At 36.0% G+C, this 24,750-nt stretch overlaps 1 protein-coding gene across 3 annotated transcripts in view; it reads right to left on the bottom strand.

The window, feature by feature from the left end:
• Positions 1-24,750, bottom strand: part of LOC140146025 (CDC42 small effector protein 2-like) — a 79,138-nt gene that overhangs the window by 52,983 nt on the left and 1,405 nt on the right. Inside the window, exon 1 of one of the 3 annotated variants that reach the window (XM_072167775.1) lies at positions 11,255-11,367. The exons of the other annotated variants lie outside the window; for them this stretch is intronic. The gene's annotated coding sequence lies outside the window, so the exon portion shown is untranslated. Of the gene's footprint in view, positions 1-11,254; positions 11,368-24,750 lie in introns of those variants that run through there. 3 annotated transcript variants of the gene reach the window in all.

The following is a 24,750-nucleotide window of genomic DNA, read 5'->3' as shown; positions in this document are numbered from 1 at the left end:
GAATGTACTGGGATGTACTATAATGTACTAAGATGTACTAGAATGTACTGAGATGTACTAGAATGTACTGGGATGTACTAGAATGTACTAGGATGAACTAGAATGTACTAAGATGTACTAGCATGTACTGGGATGTACTATGATGTACTAGAATGTACTGTGATGTACTAGAATGTACTGGGATGTACTATAATGTACTAGGATGTACTGGGATGTACTAAAATGTACTGGGATGTACTAGAATGTACTGGGATGTACTAGAATGTACTGGTATGTACTATAATGATCTAGAATGTAGTGGGATGAACTAGAATGTACTGAGATGTACTAGTATGTACTGGGATGTACTAGGATGTACTAGAATGTACAAAGATGTACTAGAATGTACTAAGATGTACTAAAATGTACTGGGATGTACTAAAATGTACTGGGATGTACTAGAATGTACTGGGATGTACTAGAACGTGCTGGGATGTACTAGAATGTACTGGATGTACTAGGATGTACTGGGATGTACTAGAATGTACTAGATTTTACTAAGATGTACTGGGATGTACTGGAATGTACTAAGATGTACTAGAATGTACTGAGATGTACTAGAATGTACTGGGATGTACTAGAATGTACCGAGATGTACTAAAATGTACTGGGATGTACTAGAATATACTAGAATGTACTAAGATGTACCAGAATGTACTGGGATGTACTATGATGTACTAGGATGTACTGGGATGTACTAGAATGTACTGGGATGTACTAGAATGTACTGGGATGTACTAGAATGTACTGGGACGTACTAAAATGTACTGGGATGTACTAGGATGTACTAGAATGTACTGGGATGTACTAGGATGTACTAGGATGTACTGGGATGTACTAGAATGTACTGGGATGTACTGTACTGAATGTACTGGGATGTACTAGAATGTACTGGGATGTACTAGAATGTACCGAGATGTACTAAAATGTACTGGGATGTACTGGGATGTACTATAATGTACTAGATTTTACTAAGATATACCAGAATGTACTGGGATGTACTATGATGTACTAGAATGTACTGGAATGTACTGGGATGTACTAGAATGTACTAAGATGTACTAGAATGTACTGAGATGTACTAGAATGTACTGGGATGTACTAGAATGTACCGAGATGTACTAAAATGTACTGAGATGTACTAGAATGTACTGGATGTACTAGGATGTACTGAGATGTACTAGAATGTACTGGGATGTACTACGATGTACTAGAATGTACTAGGATGAACTAGAATGTACTAAGATGTACTAGCATGTACTGGGATGTACTATGATGTACTAGAATGTACTGTGATGTACTAGAATGTACTGGGATGTACTATAATGTACTAGGATGTACTAAAATGTACTGGGATGTACTACAATGTACTGGGATGTACTAGGATGTACTAGAATGTACCGAGATGTACTAGAATGTACTGGGATGTACTAGAATGTACTAAGATGTACTAGAATGTACTGAGATGTACTAGAATGTACTGGGATGTACTAAAATGTACTGGGATGTACTATAATGTACTGGGATGTACTAGAACGTACTGGGATGTACTAGAATGTACTGGGATATACTAGAATGTACTAAGATGTACTAGCATGTACTGGGATGTACTATGATGTACTAGAATGTACTGGGATGTACTATAATGTACTAGGATGTACTAAAATGTACTGGGATGTACTACAATGTACTGGGATGTACTAGGATGTACTAGAATGTACCGAGATGTACTAGAATGTACTGGGATGTACTAGAATGTACTAAGATGTACTAGAATGTACTGAGATGTACTAGAATGTACTGGGATGTACTAAAATGTACTGGGATGTACTATAATGTACTGGGATGTACTAGAACGTACTGGGATGTACTAGAATGTACTGGGATATACTAGAATGTACTGAGATGTACTAGAATGAACTCGGATGTACTAGGATGTACTGGGATGTACTAGAATGTACTATGATGTACTAGAATATACTGTGATGTACTAGAATGTACTGGGATGTACTATAATGTACTAGGATGTACTGGGATGTACTAAAATGTACTGGGATGTATTACAATGTACTGGGATGTACTAGAATGTACCGAGATGTACTAGAATGTACTGGGATGTACTTGGATGTACTAGAATGTACTAAGAGGTACTAGAATGTACTGGGATGTACTAGAATGTACCGAGATGTACTAAAATGTACTGAGATGTACTAGAATGTACTGGATGTACTAGGATGTACTGAGATGTACTAGATGTACTAGTATGTACTGGGATGTACTGCGATGTACTAGAATGTACTAGGATGAACTAGAATGTACTAAGATGTACTAGCATGTACTGGGATGTACTATGATGTACTAGAATGTACTGTGATGTACTAAAATGTACTGGGATGTACTATAATGTACTGGGATGTACTAGAACGTACTGGGATGTACTAGAATGTACTGGGATATACTAGAATGTACTAAGATGTACTAGCATGTACTGGGATGTACTATGATGTACTAGAATGTACTGTGATGTACTAGAATGTACTGGGATGTACTATAATGTACTAGGATGTACTAAAATGTACTGGGATGTACTACAATGTACTGGGATGTACTGGGATGTACTAGAATGTACCGAGATGTACTAGAATGTACTGGGATGTACTTGGATGTACTAGAATGTACTAAGATGTACTAGAATGTACTGAGATGTACTAGAATGTACTGGGATGTACTAAAATGTACTGGGATGTACTATAATGTACTGGGATGTACTAGAATGTACTGGGATGTACTAGAATGTACTGGGATGTACTAGAATGTACTAGGATGTACTGGGATGTACTAGAATGTACTATGATGTACTAGAATATACTGTGATGTACTAGAATGTACTGGGATGTACTATAATGTACTAGGATGTACTGGGATGTACTAAAATGTACTGGGATGTACTACAATGTACTGGGATGTACTAGGATGTACTAGAATGTACCGAGATGTACTAGAATGTACTGGGATGTACTTGGATGTACTAGAATGTACTAAGAGGTACTAGAATGTACTGGGATGTACTAGAATGTACTCGGATGTACTAGGATGTACTGAGATGTACTAGAATGTACTGGGATGTACTGCGATGTACTAGAATGTACTAGGATGAACTAGAATGTACTAAGATGTACTAGCATGTACTGGGATGTACTATGATGTACTAGAATGTACTGTGATGTACTAGAATGTACTGGGATGTACTATAATGTACTAGGATGTACTAAAATGTACTGGGATGTACTACAATGTACTGGGATGTACTAGGATGTACTAGAATGTACCGAGATGTACTAGAATGTACTGGGATGTACTTGGATGTACTAGAATGTACTAAGATGTACTAGAATGTACTGAGATGTACTAGAATGTACTGGGATGTACTAAAATGTACTGGGATGTACTATAATGTACTGGGATGTACTAGAACGTACTGGGATGTACTAGAATGTACTGGGATATACTAGAATGTACTAAGATGTACTAGCATGTACTGGGATGTACTATGATGTACTAGAATGTACTGTGATGTACTAGAATGTACTGGGATGTACTATAATGTACTAGGATGTACTAAAATGTACTGGGATGTACTACAATGTACTGGGATGTACTAGGATGTACTACAATGTACCGAGATGTACTAGAATGTACTGGGATGTACTTGGATGTACTAGAATGTACTAAGATGTACTAGAATGTACTGAGATGTACTAGAATGTACTGGGATGTACTAAAATGTACTGGGATGTACTATAATGTACTGGGATGTACTAGAACGTACTGGGATGTACTAGAATGTACTGGGATGTACTAGAATGTACTGGGATATACTAGAATGTACTAAGATGTACTAGCATGTACTGGGATGTACTATGATGTACTAGAATGTACTGTGATGTACTAGAATGTACTGGGATGTACTATAATGTACTAGGATGTACTAAAATGTACTGGGATGTACTACAATGTACTGGGATGTACTAGGATGTACTAGAATGTACCGAGATGTACTAGAATGTACTGGGATGTACTTGGATGTACTAGAATGTACTAAGATGTACTAGAATGTACTGATCGAGATGTACTAGAATGTACTGGGATGTACTAAAATGTACTGGGATGTACTATAATGTACTGGGATGTACTAGAACGTACTGGGATGTACTAGAATGTACTGGGATATACTAGAATGTACTGAGATGTACTAGAATGTACTCGGATGTACTAGGATGTACTGGGATGTACTAGAATGTACTATGATGTACTAGAATATACTGTGATGTACTAGAATGTACTGGGATGTACTATAATGTACTAGGATGTACTGGGATGTACTAAAATGTACTACAATGTACTGGGATGTACTAGAATGTACCGAGATGTACTAGAATGTACTGGGATGTACTTGGATGTACTAGAATGTACTAAGAGGTACTAGAATGTACTGAGATGTACTAGAATGTACTGGGATGTACTAAAATGTACTGGGATGTACTATAATGTACTGGGATGTACTAGAACGTACTGGGATGTACTAAAATGTACTGGGATATACTAGAATGTACTGAGATGTACTAGAATGTACTCGGATGTACTAGGATGTACTGGGATGTACTAGAATGTACTGGGATGTACTACAATGTACTGGGATGTACTAGAATGTACTACAATGTACTACAATGTACAAGAATGTCCTGGAATGTAGTACAATGTACTAGAATATACTAGAATAAATTAAAAAATAGTCATGAGTATTCATGAATATATTTGCATATTAATAAGAAAATGGCTGAACATAATTTGCATGCATATTATATTCTTACATAGAACGTATACCATTAATTGACCGATACTGTGTGTGAGGAGCAACGGGGGAATTACGGGGAGATAATTGACCGCTCTAGTGGTCACACTGGTGCTGACAGAATTATTAGCAATGTTTATAATAATATTTAAAATACTTCCCGGCCATCAATGAAGCTAAAATTTGGCAAGTATACAGAAATAATATTTATGTACACAGAAAAAAAATTACAGCAATGCGATTTTTTGTTACGATTTTACGGCGATTCAAAACATGCAAGTTTTTCAGTGAAAGATGCAGTGGTGAATGAGCCTCCCTACAACATGCTCATCTATCAGGGCACAGTTCTTTAACCCCAATACATTTGCACATTCATTAAATGACCTTTGATAATTTGAGTACACAAACTCATACTTTGCAAATTGAAGTCCAATTTTACATTATGATTGTTTTATTGAGGTTATTAGACTATGTCATTGAGTTGAGGCAATTGTGGTCCATAGTGGAGCTAGTACTTAGTTCAATAATAAGGATCTCAATAATAAGGATCTCAAAATAAACCACCTCTGTTTCCTACCAAAGACTTTTTTGCATAATATTATAAGTTAACATTAATTTAATCAAATAATGAAGAAGGAGGCGGCAGCCTATATCATATGCTTTCCCTAGCAGGGCGAATGATAATGCGAGACACTTTCAGACACAAGAAATTATGATAAAAATGATGATTTTGGGGCTCAAGCAAACTGGCATATGAACGTTTTTGAGAGAGAAAATTTTGATAGAGATTAATCTTACTATAAATTGGGGAATGTTGTATGTTTGTGTGTTAGTATGAAGATTGAAAGGCTCCGTCAGTTTGGATCCAAATGTCGCCAAATTCACACGGGAGATTAAGAAATATACGGGGAATGCATTGCACTTTATTTGGTAGAAAACGGTCAAGAATTGGCTGCAAAAACAATGAAAATATGGGTAAAAACGGGTTTTTTTTGTTATTAAAATTGGTTGCCAGCCTTCGCATCACTGCAGCTGGCAGGCAGCGCGTCGGCGACGCGTGCGTACTGCGCACTACGCCATCAAGCGCGTAAATGGCGCAGAGCCACGCGACTTGCAAGCCAGAGACCGGTGGACATGGTAATACGGAAAGAAGGAAAAAGAGGACAAAAAGGTATACATGGACGGATCATTCACGGGGTTATGAACTTATGATAACGGTGAACACGACAAAAAAGTACGAGTATACGGGTTAAAGTAACTAAATGAAAATGGGAACAAAAAAAAGGAGGAAAGAAAGAAACTAATCAGGAAATGTAAGGAAAAAAAGCTAAAATAATTAAAACAGAATTAAATAAATAAGATGGAAAACGAGAAATCACAAGCAGCAAAATAAAAAAAGAAGCTAAAAGGGAAATGTAAAAAAAGAACAGATTTAGAAAATAATGGGAACAGGGTTAAATAAAATACATGGAAAGAGAAAATCACACGCTAAGCAGCAAATGTTTTTTTAATGGGAACAAAGTAGCCCCATGTAGAAGAAACTGAAAAGAAAGAAAAAAGGAAATGTAAGAAGGGACAGATTTAGATAAATAGAATGTTCCTTTTCAATGATCCTATGTTCAGTAATTCCTCCTGTTTTAGTGAACGCTCCATTTACTCATCTAGCGGGGACCCGCTAGTTTAATTAACATACAATAAGCATTAACATTTACAGGAAATCTAAACGAGCCTGCAAGTCACAAGGTAAGCATGTGTACAAAACTCCTGGCAGGCAGGATTATACAAATAGTTTTAACAAATAATTTCCTACATCTCACAATCAAATGGCAATATTTACTATGTTGCGCTATTCAAACATCACATCAAATCTTACAACCTTTACTAGGCCTATACAATGTATTTCACCATTTTACTGAAATTTTTTGAAAAGGTACAATTTGTAAGGATAATATTTTACATGATGTTGTTCTTTGAAATATAATGAAAACATATTACAGAATTAATGTGTCATTGCATGTAAAAAATGACAATGATACAAATGTAAGTATACATATGACAGCATTTATTATTTATGTTATGTATTCAGACATTTAACATAAAATTAATGATTTGATCAGCAGAAATATTGGGTTTTTAATTTCAGTAAACAACTTCAACATCATAAATAAATACTTGGTACCCAATTTACAATATTTCCATGTTAAAACACTCAGTCATACATTGTATGTGGCAAACATGAAATAAAGGTCCATGTCTATTACATGCACATTCCTGCCAAAACACTAGAAAGGTAGGCCTACATTGTAATCGATAATCACCAAAATTAAACTAGTAGGCTATATAAAATAGGCCTAGCCTATACATTTTGTATGCCCCATACTCACATTCATGAGTCATGACTAATACCGATGCACATTGTTAGTGACTCATTGGGCCCTTGAATACAAAACTTATTGGCACAGAACATTTCTTGAAAGACCATGTCACCAGCAGTCCAAGCAGAGTAAAATATAGCCTACATGTTTAAAAAGAACCTCAAAATGATCATTATTTTCAGGGACAGTCTAGTACAACTAATTTGGGTATTAAAGATCAAGATTCGTGTACTGCAAAGCTGGATTGAAGAGCTACAACCTACATGGGGTGGGGGGGGGGGGTTGAGGAAGTGATTATTAAGAGGGGGGGGTGCAGACATATCCGTATATGGGAGGTTGGACTGTACCTTTAAACAAATCAAAGAAGGTGTTGTGGACAGGACACCAAAACGTTTGTTGGTAGCCAATATCATTTACCCTGTCCATGAACCTAGAGTGATATGTTTTTGTATGATATTACACATTACTTACTGTCACTCTTGGATGAGTTTGAAAAGGTGTTATTTTCAGCAATTTTTTTTTGACTTGTTGAATGGGTAGGAATAATTTATAGTAAACAATTGAAATTATTGAATAGGATTTTTATAGGTTTTATAGGTCAATATGACTGAAAACCACAGTCTTGTCTTGGGTATAGTAGTTTTTACTACATGTATACAGTAGGATTACAAGCCACTAACTTTCAAATTATGCATTCTTCTTTTTGGAAAACACATTTTCTAATCTGTTTTATAACCACCTATCAAAAATAACATGAAGTATTAAAATGATGAGGTAACTCTAATGTCTGATTCAGACTCCACATCACAACATCGTGCGATAAATGTACTGTAACGATATATTGCAATATTGCAGTCGGTCATTCTGCCGGCCATGCTTTTCCAGCAGTCAATCACAACCATGCACAGCAGCGATATCGCAAGAGAGAGCAAAATGGTTGAACAAAATTTAACTCTTCATCGCTGAAGAAAATTCCACCGTGTGATGAGAATTTTCACCGCCAACAAGCTCGTAAAAACCTAGCTCAGATTTCATTGCGGCTGCGATCTGGAGTCTGAATCAGACTTAAGCCTATACTCAAGATTTTGAATGCTTAGACTTGTGCCAAATCTTAGAATTTTGTGACTTCAATGGTAAGAAAATATGCAAAAAATTGCATGATTTTTGCCCCCATATTTCCTCAAATTGCAAGAATATGAAAATTGTACTATTGCCAGTTAGAACTTACCAAAAGATAAGAATTTATCTGTTTCATTTGGCAAAACAAAATAATAATTTTTTGAACTAATTCCCAAAAACAGGAGTAGGTAGATGCAAACGCAAACCTTCAAAAAACAAGTCAAGAAACATGAGTCATGAAGACAACCAAAATACATCCTATGAGTTCATTCTGTTGAATCAATCCTGGTTTAAAAATAAACATCATGCACTAAATATATCACACAAACTAACAATGACTTCAAGTTGAATGTTGTCAGCAAGTTGAAGGAATCATGAACTTCAGTTTGAAACTCAACAGAAGTCTACTTATCAATATATTGTGAACTTGTATGTGGGATAAATTTATTTTCCCTACTATTAAATGAATTGAATAAACTATTTGGTTGCCCTATTTAAAGTTTGCCTTTCTTTTAAATCTCACCCGCTTGTCCAGAGTGGCAGTATTGAAATAGAATCGGGCAACTTGTATACATAGCATGCTATTCCATTCGCAAACTGGCATCTGGGAGTTACCTGAACTACATGTATTAGATTTAGAATCTATAGTACAGGCACTCTGAGATGTCTAACTGAAGCTCAGAAGAGAAGTTTGGTTGACACAAAAACACTTGGGCCATCTGGGAACAGACACCATGAGAACTGTGGGAAGTGCCATAAAATGTGATGGAGTATATTTTTTTTGGGGTGAAAAGAGCTCAGTCCATAGATTTGATATAAAATTGCATTGATTGTTGATTGAGCCCATATTTATTAGTCAACCTAGATAGCAATTTGCCTTGGGCATACAGCATCCAATTTTATCCTTATAATATTTTGGATCCAATATTTTCACATACTTTGCAGGGCCCGCAGAAGGTTTTTGAAAGTGGGGGGGGGGCGAAAATAATTATACTAAAATGTAATAAATGGCCGCGAAGCCTTTCATGAACAAGTTTTCCCTTTATTTGTAGGCCTATAAATTGTGTTAAACACAAATTGTAAATGTCGAAAGCAAAAGCGAAAATAGCCACTTGTTTATCCGCTACGCAGGGGGGTGTCTGAGGGGAATGTGCCCCCTCAGAAGTAAGAAACTTTTGCAAAATGAATACCAAATTGAAGCGATTTAGTGGACCATTTTGCCATTATTAGTGTGTAAAATTTTAGTCTGAAAAAGCTGACAATTTCTGAAATGAGCGGTCCATGCCGGAGCGGAGAACCATGTAGCGTTTCGTGGAAAATGTTTCCCTATTATTGTAGGCCTATAAATTGTGTTAAACCTAAATTGGCAAATGTCGAAAGCAGAAGCGAAAAAAGGGGTGTCTGAGGGGGATGTTCCCCCCTGAGAAGTGGGAAAATTTGGCAAAATGAACGTCTAATTGAAGCTATTTGGTGCATCATATTTACACTATTTAAATCAATGCTCTTTAAACAAATCAACTCTTTTTGCAAAATTTTAAATGTTACACAAGTCCACTTTACAAGACTAAAGCATGTATTTTCTCTCCTCATTTTCACAATGGCTAAAGGTACGCAAAACACTGAAGAGATAGGGAGAAGAGATACAGAGAAGAGTGTGCAAAGAGAGAGGGGGGGGGGGGGATATGAGGGACATTAATATTCTAAACTCATGATAATCAAACTTCTTTGTTCTTGTGCATGATATATTTGTGCTTTTGAACCAGGAAATTAATTCTTTCAGGTAATAAAACCTTCTAAACCCCATAGGCCTATGCCTGTTAGTAAGGCAATGAGTCACAGTATTTTCCCAGAGAAACATGTGATAACTTCCTGTGGTCCAACCTTCTTCTTGTTATAACACAAACAAACAAGGTAAACCATGTTCCTGTGTGAAAGCTGGTATCATGTCTACAAACAAGCATATACGTATACCGGTATGCAGATATTGTAGGCCCTGTTGTATGTAGGCCTATCCTGTTATAGGTTACTGACTTTCTGCCAAATCATGATTGACCATGAACTATAATAAATCAAGAACAATTCACTTTGATCACATTTTCCCACAGAAACATGTGTAGATCTACATCATATTGTTTTGCCATGCTCATGAGGGAGGAGGAGGAGGAAGGGAGGGGTGGTAGGGGAGGGAGGGGAAGAGACAGAGTGCATGGTTGTGGATAACATGCTCCTATAATGGAAGGGAGGGGTGGAAGGGGAGAGAGGTGGAAGGGGAGAGAGGGGGAAGAGACAAATTGCATGGTTGTCGATAACATGTGCATAATAATGAATTCTAAACAAATTATGTGAAAGCACAACCTATATATTATTCCAACCACAGATCCTGAAAAGCCAGGATATGTGTTTCAACCCTAGAAGAGACCTGTTGTGGGACCTTCTTATTTATTATGATCATTTTTATCAGAAAGACATAATGCTACACACATTACCCTTTTAAAATTCTAAACAAGTACATCACACACATTATTGTCTGATGCTTAAAATAAAATCCAAAACAATTTTTGCTTTGGTACAAGAGTATGATCTTGTATAAGAGTATGATCAGCATTAAAATACAAATGTCCTCGCCTGTTCTGTGGGATTTGTGGCCCACTATGACGGTCACAAAAATGACAAAGTTTATTTCCTTCAATCAAAACTTGGTACCAGTTATGAGAATACAAGCAAAACCACTTATGTTGGAGACCCCTTGCCTGGTGAATGCAGAGTGTGAAGACACTTGGGCGGAAAAAATACAGCCTATTTAGAAGAACTTCATTTATCAAATGTATGAAATGAAAACCCATATAGTTTCTTTTCAACCACTACTTACCAGGTTTGAAATGTGCTGAATGTCCAATATGGGAGAGAGTTCTCTCTCAATAGCAATTAAGTAGAACACAAGGTAATGAATCCAAAGACAAGGTAGCACTGGTTTGTTGTTCAAAACTATGATATCCAATAATCCACTCAAGTTTTATATCAAATGACAAAGAGAAATTTCCCTGTCGATGCTATTAATGTGTATTATAATACATGTAGCAGGTCTAGAGACGGTGAATCACCAGTGGTAACAATCACATGCTGTACGTACACCACAAAAACTCCACACAGATTTAACTTGTCTGGCTACCACAAGTTTCACAATCATATGGCTACAAAGTTCTGATATCAGTATTCCTTGCTGGCCCAATTCATTAGATCATGTACTACACGTTTGCAAATGACAGTGTGTTTCAAAACTCGCTACTTTTATCTGTCACAAGATGCACTTTGAGGAGGCAAACTCTTGACCACCACGGAGTGAATTGGCACTTTGTATGGAGCTCTAAATGCAAACGTGCGACTGAATGACTTCCACAAGTAAGGACGGAGAGTTCAAAATTGGAAAGCAACATAAATAGTTATATTAACAGCCCACATGTATGATGGGCAATGACGCACACTCTGGTGACGTAATTCGGGCACAGGGTTTACCCTTTAACACGTGGCTTCCATATATATTCCTGTTCATCATTTCCTATCCTATCCACACAGTCCCTGCACACTTCTCTTGAACAGGGAAATGCCCAATTGACATGATTGAGGCCTGCACATCATATGCTGAAAACCAAAAACTGCCCTGAAAACCAATACAATGTGGGCTTATTGATAATTCTTCTTTTCAGTTCACATAATCTTATACATCACAAACTGAATTTGTACATTAGCAGGGATGATTCCCTGATGGTCTATATGATGCAGGAGGGGTGTAGCATTTCCAAAATGTTGACCTTGTTTGAAAGAAACTGCCTTCTAATGGGCGAAGTTTTTTTTCTTCAAAAAACCCCGCAAAAAACTCTCTAGGCCCTCACGAAAATATCTAATGGTGCGTCCCTTAAAAAATCAACTTTCATCCCTAAAGGGTAGAAAAGTTTTGTTTGGGCTGCTTGAGAACATTTTCACTTAAAAATTGAATCCTGTGAATATTTCTATAGATTTGGAACCTCTGCAGGATATTTAACCCTATCCGAATCCATTGGTTTTTCCTATCAGTAGGGAAAGAATGAAAAATGACAGAAGATGAACAAAGAAGATACTTGGTACCCCTTAATTTGAACCTGGGACCCCTTGCATGCCAAGCAGATCTTGTGATTGAATGGTAACATGCAAGGTTTTGATGTAAAGTGATGTCTAGTTGCAATCCAAAGTTTGTCCATAATCAGGGGTATGTGTGTGTTGCTGCATCTGCACCTACCCCACCACCATATGATCATGGCTATGTACATATGACTACATGTAGGTCAATAGCAACATAAAATGATTATCAAGTCTTCTATCCTGTTCCAAGTCATACAAATGGCATTTTAATACTAGATGCTGTTCCAACTATTGGCACATATCATTTGTCAAGTCATCATAGCCAGATGATTGTGCAGATGATCACCAGTCATTGCCATGGTCATACCCTCAATTATTGGTGCACAACACAGTATGGCAACATACATTGTACAATGTACTTGTAGGGGTGGGTGTGTAAAACACCCCACTACATGTATGTTGTTCTTGAATTTCATGTCTTGCAAGTTGCAACATTGACTCCTTTTGACAACCCAACACCCAATTCATTGGGTCGGCTAGTATTCCATGATGAAAATTCTGATATACCATGTTGACGTGAATGACGTCACTGACAAAAACCTCATACTCCACAACTTGAAGTCATATTTTGGCAAACATTTACAGGGTATGCTCCAAATGAAAAAAAAAGGCTTAATGGAAAAGCATACCAGAAACGTTCAAATATGCCCTGCTCGATATGCTTGCATTAATAAAAACTACCATTGCAGGGTTGCAAATTGAGAACCCCAAAATTTGGCATGTGCCTGGGGTGGGGGTGGAGGGGGGCGCATAATTGCACAGCCCTTACCAATTAACTGATTCTTGAACCATAGATCCTAGAAAGAACTAGAGTCTGTGCTTGAACCCTAGGATGTTGAATGTTCATGACATGCTTTATCATGTTTTAGGGGGCATGCGATTATTTCTGGACTCATAGCTAGGGTGGGGTGAAAATATTATTGGTATAAATTTATACATCACACACCCCTTAAAATTAATTAAAAAGGTGAAATTTTGTTAGTCACATTGATAGGCCTTCATGTGCCTTAAAAATTCATGAAATAATGTCAACATTTTGAAAGAAAATCACAAAATGTAAATTTCGGTTTGAAAACACATTGGTAACAGAACCACTGACAAAATACATGCATGTAGCAGGTAAAATAAATGTTAGGAACCTTGATTAACAGAACTCAATAGGCTGTTAGTATTGCCTTGCTAATTTACCGTAATATTTATATGCCTTCTTACTTCCATGCTTTAAACAATAATATTTGTGTGACTGTGTTAGCGTTGGTGGTTATGGATGACTACTAGTATCACTAGATATAAGCAAGCCACCATGGAAACATTATGTTGGTAACCAAATAAAGAATTCATCTACACTGACTGACAAGGTGATATTCATGCTACTGATTGTTGTCATGATTTTAACAACAAATATCCAAAATGGACACAAATTTGTAGAAACCTTATCTTTTTATTTGAAATAAAAATATGCTTCAATTATTAAATCACATTTTCTAAATGATAAGCAATAAGTCAGATATGGTGTAGGCCCTACATGTACTGTAAAAATGAACATTTTTGCAAAAAATGAAAGAGAAAATCGGAAAGGCAATGGAAATGAAAAGTGGCAATGAGCCTGTTTCCCACAAAAGTTCAATTCGATCATGGGCCAAAATTGTGTAGAATACCAAATTGTTGCATGTTACGCGTGCAAGAAGTCCTTTTTGGCAGCTCGAAGACATTTACATGTATAGTCTCTCTAAAAAAACCTGCTATAACTAAGTATATCCAACAGATAATACCGGGTCAAAATGATAAAATCTGAATTTGTTTTGTCATTGCCCCCTCCCCGACCAATAAAGGTAGCTACGCCCCTCAAGGCATTAGCTAGAGGGGTGTCCAAATGTCATTTCGATGCCCTGTTTTCAATTTGGACACCCTAAAGTTCTGATTTTTATAATGGAGTGAATAAGAAGTGGACACCCTGATTTTGTAGAATAAAGTATTTTTGACCATTTTGGACACCCTAAGATACCCCTCTGTCTAATGCCTTGATGGTCCCTGCATACAGAGTACTACCACAAACATATCTTACATTTTGTGGGTCTTCTCATGCATGGTTCATGTCGACCACAAAATTGTGTAAATTTTTTTGTTTTTTTTGTATTTTTGAAGAAAACAAAGGCATAAATATGTTATTTTTTTGAATGTATGTGTACACCAAAGCTCACAATTGGGAATTAAGAACAACCTGTACAATGTGAGCAGTTAAAAATTTGCAAAATGCGAAAAATTACCACTTTTACAGTACAGTACCTGATGAGCCAAGAGGTACAATATATTGAAAATGGACTAGTTTCCAATAGACCTACACTGTTAATTTCCAGCAACTAAAACCCATGAAAATTGCATGAAACCTCAGAATAAAATAGTTTAGTATTTGAGCAAACATGGAGTGAACATTATGTTAATAATTAAATATACATGCCAAAACTATTCCAAAACATAAAAACTATTTTCATCACACAGTCTATAGAAACATCCATCCAGACACCCAAAACCTAAATGTCTCAGTCTGTAACAGTGACTAATTTAATTTTCATGTACATGAAAACTCCATGAAAACTCCAAGTGGGATTCTACAATGGACAAACATAATTTAATTTCATCCAAGTGTTAATTATAATTCCAGAGTACATTCAGATCATGTTTTCAAAAAATTCCAGTACCTGAATACACAATACATTACAAATGACCTGAATGTGTTTTTTTTAATTTCTAGTATTTTTCACAAAATTAAATTTTATAACTTTTGAATCTTAACTTAACTTAACTAAGTTCACAGCAAAATGCCAAACATAATCTCATTTCCTCAAGTCAAGGTTCATTCATGCAATGATCAATGGCGTTTATAAGGTACAGTGTAAGTGACTATGAGGTCTGATAGCCATGACATGGAGTTAAGTTCATTGGTCACCAGTGCTCATCTAGGTATTTGTAAACTGAGCAATGGGGGTATTGTGATGTGAAGCAGTTCATTGTACCGTAAAGTTCACCGATACATGTTCATATTAATTGTATAAATAGGGCATATTGCATTATAATTGAGGGGCTCAATATAAAAACGACCTATCCCACATTTGGGTTATTTTGAGAAAATAGGATTTTTGTGTACGAATTTTAAATACAATACATAACAATTTCACATCTTAAAACACTGATTTAACAAATTTACCAAGATACATTCATGATGATTCATGTTTGTAATAATGACTTTTGGTGACCTTTACATTTTTCAGCAGCGCCCTCTATTTTTACCAAAATGTGGGATAGGTCGTTTTTATATTGAGCCCCTCAATTATGATGTGAAAATAGTTCACTGTGCTTTGGAAGAATCTGCTTTTCCAAGATCGTACTGAGTGACCCAGACAATTGTACATTGTAATGAATGGCTTTACAAATTTCATATCAACACAATACACAGTATTCTACTACTGACCTGTGAAATATGATCACAAATATCAATAGCTTACTGATCAATTATGTACTATTCAACTTTAAAAATATCAACAGAATTTTAAACAAAGTCTGAAAATATTTTTGGGTTATTAAGGACAATTTATCACTGAATGGAACTCCATTACATTGTAACTGATTTTTATTTTAGTTTTAAGTTGATTTTGCCTCAATTGTTGACATTCTCATAACAAGAAATATCTTTAAAAAAGACAACCCAGTGATTAAAGGAAATAATAAAGTAATTCGCTTTACCAAAAATTTAAGTTATTTCACAAAACAGATTTAGGATGGTTTAACTGAGACAATATTTAATAAATAAGCATTTGTAATGCGATATAAAAAATTATTTCTCATTACTTTAGCCCAAAATTAAGGTGAATTATTGTATTTACCAGGCCAGTGTGCACAATGTGTGCAATTTTACCCATTTAGGCTCAAATCATGGTGCTTTTGGACTGCAGATGCACAGGGCAATCCTGGTTGATTTCTTCCTGGTAGTGGTATAGCATTTTGTTTTTATTTTACTTCTACAATTTTTAGGGGGCATCCTCTGGAAATATTTGGGGTGATGCGACCCCCTTCCCCGCTCAAATGCAGCTACTGAGAAAATAAAAATTCAAGAATGTGTTCTCTAATGTATACTCTAGGCTATCATAATTATAGGTCTATATGTAAGGAAATTCAAAATAGTGATTTAAAAAAAGAGCAAAGCAGTTCCAAATCGGTAAAGTGCAAAAAATTACAAACAAATCATTACCACTTTTTATTTTGTTAGAATGTTCTTCAAATCTTTACTTTGAACCATTTCAATTTTGGTGATATAGGCCCTATCCTTAACCGTATCACAACACTATCAGACCATGATCAGACTGATTGTTAACAAAAGTAACCATGGGAAGTATGTACATGTCACAAAAGATACAGAATCACAGATATATAAAATAAATGGCTGGGAAATAATATTTCAAATTTCGGTTCCAATCAATTTAAATTGCTTTTGAGGCTTTACTTCAATTCAGCCTAAAGCTAGGTACATTTTTGTGTGTGCTGGAGAGATGTGATTTTGATCTCAGATTTCCAGTTGGTCTTGAACAGAGAAAAAGTAAATTGCATTGAAATTGTGAAATCCTGATATTCACCAAGTCCCTCATGTTACAAATTAATTTATCTTCCAAGGCAAGGACTGCATGACAACACGCCAATATCTGTGATGACAAAAACCATTTTTTTTGGTTTTCATTTGGGTGTCTTTGGATGATATAGAATGGGACAATGGGTGTATAAAAAATAAAAGGCCTATTGGAGACGGGGACGACGCTGAAAAGAAAGCCCTCACAACCCAAAATAGAAGTGTCTCCCCAACCAAGTGCTCCAATGATGTGCTGATATTAAATGTTTCAGTTTCAGTAACAGAAAGTCAGAAACTGGTCTTATTATTTTTTATAATTTAGAGAAACTACAGAATTTTGTCTACATATGTATATACATGTAGCTACTGAAACATAGGGCCTATTTGTAGGCCTTTTATCTTTGGCTGTGAACATAACAGCCAAAGAAAAAGTAAGGGAAACAAATTATAATTTTTATATTTTTCTTTTACAAAACTAAGGAGCTAATGATTTCATTTTAAACATTTAGGGGGGGGGGGTACATGTATATAGATGAGTTAACCAGAGGGATATAAGACAATTACCATGTCCACAGTTCTTTGACATTCAGATATCCATGACCTTGTTAGCTGTCATACATGATAGAAATTCAGGAAACTCAATTTTTTCAGTCATTTACTATTGGGCCATTGACCCCCACTGCAAACCCTAGTGCTATTAAACTATTGATGTAAGGTAATTATTTAATTGGCTCTTAATTCCATGTGTTATTGATTCTTGTCAATACTGCACTTTGATAACGCAATTTACAAATGATGGGAATGTGACAGATGATCTGATGCTGTAGCTCAGGTTGGAAAAACAATGTTTAAAAAAAATATGCCAAAATCGCAGGATTAAGTCTGATTTAGACTCCACATCGATGCTTTTAACATTGCAGCATCTTGCGATGATATTAAAACATACATTTTAATAAAAAGATGATGCTATGATCATGATAAATTAATGATCACAATAATATACTCCTTTTTATAAATATTTATCAATTAAAATTGATAAATAAGGAGCCTATTCTCTGTTTATGCATGCCTACAAGTGTGTACAAAGGATCTAACTTGCTGCATGCATGCTGCATACATGTACATATGTACCGTATACATGGCAAAGATTCACAATAAAATATCAATAAATCTAAAATTACTGTTTTATATACTTGATGGGTCAATAATTTTGTCTATAGAAAGAGATTCTAAGCCAACACTCCATCATGAAAACAACATTGTCATGTAGCAGTACCTGTTTATATTCAGCACACACCATCACAGATCTGATCTGATGATGAGGCAAGCTTTATATCAAATCTTAATTGTTGTAATTTGTGCAGACACCATGTGTACATGGCACCATCAGGTCCATCAATTAATAAATGGTAAAATGCACAAAACTATAGACACACACTAGATACTGTGTACAACAAAATGATGATATAAAATGCAAGGGATGTCATGATTAGTGTATGGCAGTTGGCACATCCAAAATAATGGAAACAAATAACCCAAACTTCAAATCTGAGGAAAAACAACAACAACAACAAAAAGAAACCCCAAAAAAACCAAAACACCTAGTCTGTGACCGACCCATATTTTTGGGGATTTTTTTAGCTGTATGAAATTTAAAAACAGCCTTTTTTTGGCCAAATGTATGAAAATTTTCAAAAATGTTTGCACATTTTTTTCCTGTCTGCCCATAGAACAGGTTTTTTTAATCACCTAATATTTATAATTACGGTTCTAGAGGTTGCGGGTTCGAACCCTGGCAGTGCCTAGTACGCTCTCGTTGAAAAATTGAGTTTGCTTGAAATTCCCCTGGACAAGGAACTTACTGCTAATTGTCTCGTTGTAACCCGTACAAAACTTGGAAAGCTGATCCTGGTTACGAAGGTTAAAGAATATCTAGGGTGTGTGCTCTTGCAGTAGCAAAGTCCCTGTATTGTTGTTACAGAATGATGTGGGGCCGTAGAGGTCAGCGATAATCTGTAAAGTGTGCTGAGGCTTGTGGATCAACGTCTAAGTGCGTAGCGCACTATAAATCACTGTGCTTATTTTTTTTATTTGCAGTTATTTTTCTTTCTAATTTTAGTTACTATCAGTAATCTGATTGAAATGAAACTGGACAGTACACATTGCATGTATTGCTTGATAAAGTATATTAATTTTTAATAATGTAAAGAATACAAAACCATCTGGCTTGTTATGTATACTGTAATTTCATCAGTCCATGGTATCATATTCAGTGTCCATTGAACCATAGATATGATTGAACCGACACTGATCATTTTAAAGGAATAAAATTATGGCAAACTTGATCCAGGAATGATTTGAATTTGATGACCTTTTTTAAAAGCTTGTAAATGTTTCTTTTCACTTGTTTAATATTTGTTTGTTCAGGAAATAAATTAATAATTGAGCAAACTTGACAAATTCCCCTGGGCAATGGTACTGCTTATGTCTCATTTATTAGTACTGTACGAGAACTTGGGGATCTGATCCTGGCTGTGACGGTTCATTATGGTATGTGTATGTATCAAATAAAAAAGAAGCCTGTTAAAATTTGGGTGTTGGGTACTTTACTACTTCCATGTTGAAGTATGCTCATAGAAGGATATATGTCACTCAAGTACAGCAGGGTACATTTTTCACAGAAAATCCTAATGTTGTGAAAAATCATCAAAAAAATGGTTAAATGTGGTAGTTTTTACATGTACATGTATGTACAAAAAATCCTTTGACATGCGTTCAAGTTTTAAGAAAAATTGCTTTTTGGAATTTAAAAAACCCCTAGAAATGGGGGTCAATTTGAAACCGAGAGGCAAAATTACATACCACACTGAAAATTGACCAATTATCAAGATTACTACAGACTTGACATAAAATGTCCTTTCAGGTTACGATTGACATACCATGCAATCAATGATCCAGAATATCATCAGATTGGACAAATTTATAAATATATTGGTACAAACGTTTATATTCATGATGACCAATAGACCAGTGCATGTAGTAAATTGTGCAATACAGCTTTGTATTTTGATGACAAATTTATCAAAATAGTTCAGGTTTTTTTAAACAGCATAGGGCTATAATGTTGTTGATGCTACCAAAGATCTCTGGCGCTCCACATCATGTGATGTACATTGTAATATTATACATGACAGGTCTATCCCAGGAAAAATCTACCAGTACCAATCTTGGGCATGTTCATAGTTGGCATAGGCCTAGATGTACTTTGGTTGGAAAAATTGAAATAAGTCCTGGCCAGGGGCTACCTAAATATTTTATCCATGGTGGCCAAAATCCCAAAAATCTTTAAAATGCAAAAACACTTTATTGTCAAAACATCATCATCATTATGAATACCTATTTTCAAAAGCGGTGTAATGGTTTTTTTGTTACCTTCAGTTAAAGCCGCATAATCACCTTCTTTGGTTGAATTGAACAAAAGAACCTATACACAGGCTCCATTAATTTATTACAATATATCTCTTCTAATCTCTGATCTGATCTACATTCTCAATTAAATATAAAATAATATGGTGAAATATTACCAATTCCTGGTCAGCTAGCTTTTCCTGTACCGTATGTAAAGTTACCAAAACATTCCTCATCAAAATATTGGAGGTATGACAATAGATTTATGAAATTCAACAGCTAGTAGTACTAGTTAGAATATAACTGGCAGACCTACAATGCACATGTAAGTAATGAGGATTGATTCTTGTAACTTTTAGTCCATAACATAATAACAAGTGAAAGCTATAACAACAGTTAACATAAAATTAAACCCAAACATTTTTCTAATTACCGGTATTTTACATTTGTCAAATAAAGTTATGCAAATTAGCTACCAAATTAGTATATTTTGTGATGAAAACCTAGTGAAGTTTGAAGATCGCCAATTGCCACCCCTCCACTATTTCACATCACTTTATTTTTATATATTATTTATAAGCCTTACCAATTCCGAGAAATTAGACAGAATGATATTTATGCAAATTCATCCAAATGAGCAAGAGTCTTCAAATGAGCTACCAAATTAGCATATTTTGTGTCAAAAACTTACTGGAATTTGAAGACTGCCAATTGCCACCACTCTACCAAATCACATGATTCACATCACTATCGCATTACCAGTTCTGAGAAATTGAACTACATAACCTTGGGCGGCATGACTGACAGACAACCAGGAACATAATACCTCAGGAGAGGGCATAAAAAATGATGAACCTACTTAAAGGGCTGAGTTTATTTTGTCGCCTAAAAATTTCAGATTTTTTCGTATTGTCTTATGTACATGTACCTCACATCGAAGACTGTATGAGAAAAATATGAGCTTTCTTCTGATGCCAAAATCTGTTTTGACAGGAAAGAAGTGGGGGGGGGGGAGAGATGGGGGGATGATGCTGTTGATCAGGGTACCCATCTTTAAAAACAAGTGTGTAAACCTGTAAGACTTAATTTGTATCATAACCTTGCTTCTTGACCAAGTAAACAACATGTAGAAAGATAATACAAGTAGGCCACTACAAATGGTCAAATAATCCCTTTAAATCTGCACAACAAACATGTTTTGATTTGGGTGTTGACAATCTAATCTCTGATGGTGATTACATACATGTACTGTGTGTACACTCAGACACTTTAACTGGAATCAATCTCATCAAAATATTATTTCCTTGACGTTTTTCGTCTGGTCAAGGAAACAACATAACTGGTACAAGGGTCATCTGCGCTGAAATTTGTGGATATGTTTTTAAGTACCGGTACCATACAAAATAACAAGATAAGATTTGTCTTTATGTGTGTGTATTAAGATATAAAAGTACATAGGCCTACATGTGAAAACCATCCTAGCATATGTACCTCCTACACGCTATGCCTGTTTTACAAGCATATTTTAGTTATCAGGCAAAAAATGAGAACAAATGGCCTCAAAAGCAGCAAAAACAACAACAAAAACAACAACCACCAAGAACAGTGAGCTGAAAACACAATTGATGTATGCAGTATTATGCACCCTGATGACATGTCCTGTCAATTTTAGACCGGGTATACTTCAAGAAATTTGGATCCATCGATATACCAAAATTTTCAGCCAAATTTAACACACAAATTGTCTTATTTTACAAATTTTCCTCCAAATTTTGGGGTAAATTAAAAATGTTGGCTACAGTAAAGGCAAAATTGGGCTATTTTCCAAAAACATTGATAACATTTTGAAAAAAGGAGTAAAGGACCCATCTGTATACTGTAAGTTGGCCTAGAAAAAAGTGTCATTGATATACCAAAAGGCTGACAATGCTAGCCATGTTTTGCAGCACATATGTCATTTGCACTGAGTACCCCCTTGGGATTTTAGAAACAAAATTCCATTTTAACAATCTATCATTTGCAGCAAAAATTGTACTTTTCACAACAAATTACAAATACTGATACCTTGTTCATGCGAAACCAGGGTAGGCGATTGATGCATTCACGTGTCAAGCGACATCGCTCGGGAGATGAGATTTAACGAAAGTAAATACTGAGTATGCGTTAGGGAGCGATCGTTATTTACGGCAGGGGGGAATGGGCGTTTTGGAAAAAATATAACCAAAAAAATTTGTGTTCCCCCCTCGCGTCCGCTCAAAATTTTCAGATTCCCTCCTTGTTTTCCTGAATTTCTCCATTTAAAATTTAACAATCCCCCCTCCTGATTCAACAAAAATTCCACGTTCCCCCCCCTCAAGACCCCCAAAAATGTTGGGTTCCCCTCAAAATGCCCATTCCCCTGTCGTAAATAACGATCGCTCCTTACAATAAATTTTTTGCAAAAGCAATCCAGTTATTATTCAGCTTGTCAAATTTTATGCAATTTGGGATTCTCAGTTCTAAGCAGTAGGCCTATTATGTGAAACTGCCAATATACTCAAGTTTTTTTGAAAGATTGGTAATATTTATATGCTAGTCGTGCAAGTTGAAGTTTGTGGTTTTGTATGTTATTGTTATGTACAACTACAAGAATGTTTTCAGAAAGCTTTTAAATTGACAGGCTGTGTTGCCACTGAACCATCTTATGTTTGTCTTGTATTTGAGTCGTCAGTTGATGGTATTAGAACTGTCATGGAAATAAACATTTAAAAAAATGTCAACAAAACATGCTACTGCAGAACTCTATATGCCTGTATGTGTGTGTCTGAGGGCCGATGACACACATTCGATGGGTGTAGCCTTGTGCGTCATGTGTGCGTCATAGATGTTCGCTGTTCGTATCTGTGTGCTAGTACTGGTAGAGAAAATCTGCCATGTTTGGCTTTAACGGTACATGAACACAGCCTTTTAAGCCCATGTAAATTAAACATAAAGACTGAATCATTGTTGTTTACAACTGCACAAGTTATGTGTGTAATGTTAGCGAACATTGACAGGGTGTCAGTCTATAGGTCCACATGTCGCGTTTAAAAAACAGCGAATTTATGCAAGTATTGCTTAGCATTTTATTTATTTATTTATAACATTCGGCTGAAGCCTGGCTTAGCCCAATAGTGCTCAAGAGGCTACTTAATTCAAGGGATGCCAAAGCATCCAAAGCATGCAAATACGGCAGCGATATACATGTACACCGAGTTCGAATTTCTCCATCTTGACTCCATTCATGACTAAATGATTAAATGCCCGAGGGCTCCTCCACAACTAAAAATACCACTAAAAACTACCAGTTCCTTATCTTTTTTAAAAGTTTATAGCTAATTGTGAAAAAACATTTACTTGCTCAGTCCATCGTGTTTGGGCGCCCATAAGCGTAACATTGCGTGCACATTACTCATGGCACGCTTTGCATAAATAGCTTGCGAGCATTTTACTTGTGCGTATCCTACTCGCGAGCATGTCTGGTTCCATAGCAGGTACGAATAATTCCGCCTGAATTGAGACGTCGGAGCAGGTCAAACACAGAGGACTAGCCTACATCCCGTATCCTACTATCACTCAAACAAGCAAATCTCTTAACGAATTCACTCACCTTGCGATCCTACATCATCAGTTGAAACAAACATCTAAGTTTCCAAAAACAACTTTGTCATTCCTCAAAACTACAAGTAACTTCATTAACCCTAACACTGACCCATGCTTTTTGGTATCGGAAGTCAGAGAAGATCCGATTTTTTCAAGAAGAAGAAGAATTTTGGACTTGGCACCCCGGGATTCAACCTTTGACCCTCGCATGCCAAGCGAACGACCGCGGACCGGTAGCTGCTCGGTTATTGCTGCCCGCCAGCAATTCCGTGAGCATATCACACTTCGGTGATTGCGTCATTGCAGACCCTGGGATGCATGCATGTTATGAATTTTTCATCGTGGTATTTTGTGGTTTTACTGGTGTTAGGGTAATGGACACTCTAATCTGGAAAAATACATCTTTTTAACCCTAACACTGACCCATGCTTTTTGGTATCGGGAGTCAGAGAAGATCCAATTTTTTCAAGAAGAAGAAGAATTTTGGACTTGGCACTCCCCGGGATTCGAACCTTTGACCCCTCGCATGCTTTTTTTTTTTT

The sequence above is a fragment of the Amphiura filiformis genome, chromosome 1 (assembly GCF_039555335.1).
Source record: "Amphiura filiformis chromosome 1, Afil_fr2py, whole genome shotgun sequence".
In the NCBI taxonomy this organism is placed as follows: domain Eukaryota; kingdom Metazoa; phylum Echinodermata; class Ophiuroidea; order Amphilepidida; family Amphiuridae; genus Amphiura; species Amphiura filiformis.
This window is presented reverse-complemented; position numbering and strand designations above follow the sequence as displayed.